Source organism: Penaeus monodon, chromosome 30 (genome assembly GCF_015228065.2).
Source record: "Penaeus monodon isolate SGIC_2016 chromosome 30, NSTDA_Pmon_1, whole genome shotgun sequence".
NCBI classification, from domain to species: Eukaryota; Metazoa; Arthropoda; class Malacostraca; order Decapoda; family Penaeidae; genus Penaeus; species Penaeus monodon.
This window is the reverse complement of record NC_051415.1, coordinates 7,039,551-7,039,873: the sequence shown is the minus strand read 5'-3', so window position 1 is coordinate 7,039,873 and position 323 is coordinate 7,039,551.

The window sequence follows — 323 nt, the reverse complement described above, 5'->3', positions numbered from 1 at the left end:
ATGAAACAGCCTCCTTACGGATAAAAGACATAAACTCACGAGATAAGAGAGAGAGTAAGGAAGCCGCAGCTCAAGAATTTCGGATAAGTTCAGATTTGTTACTCAAGGAATCGGACAAAGTTTTTTTTTTTTTAATGGTTTATGAGGTCGAGACGAAATGGATATTTGATACGCGTATTTTTTTTTTAATCTTTATTTGCAGTTGGTCTAAGTTTAGGGCTGGATTTTTATGATATCGAGTGTGATTCTTGTATGGAAACTAAGACAAAATATACTTGTATATACTGAAGATAATTTCATCAATAGCGTGGTTGTAATTTGTA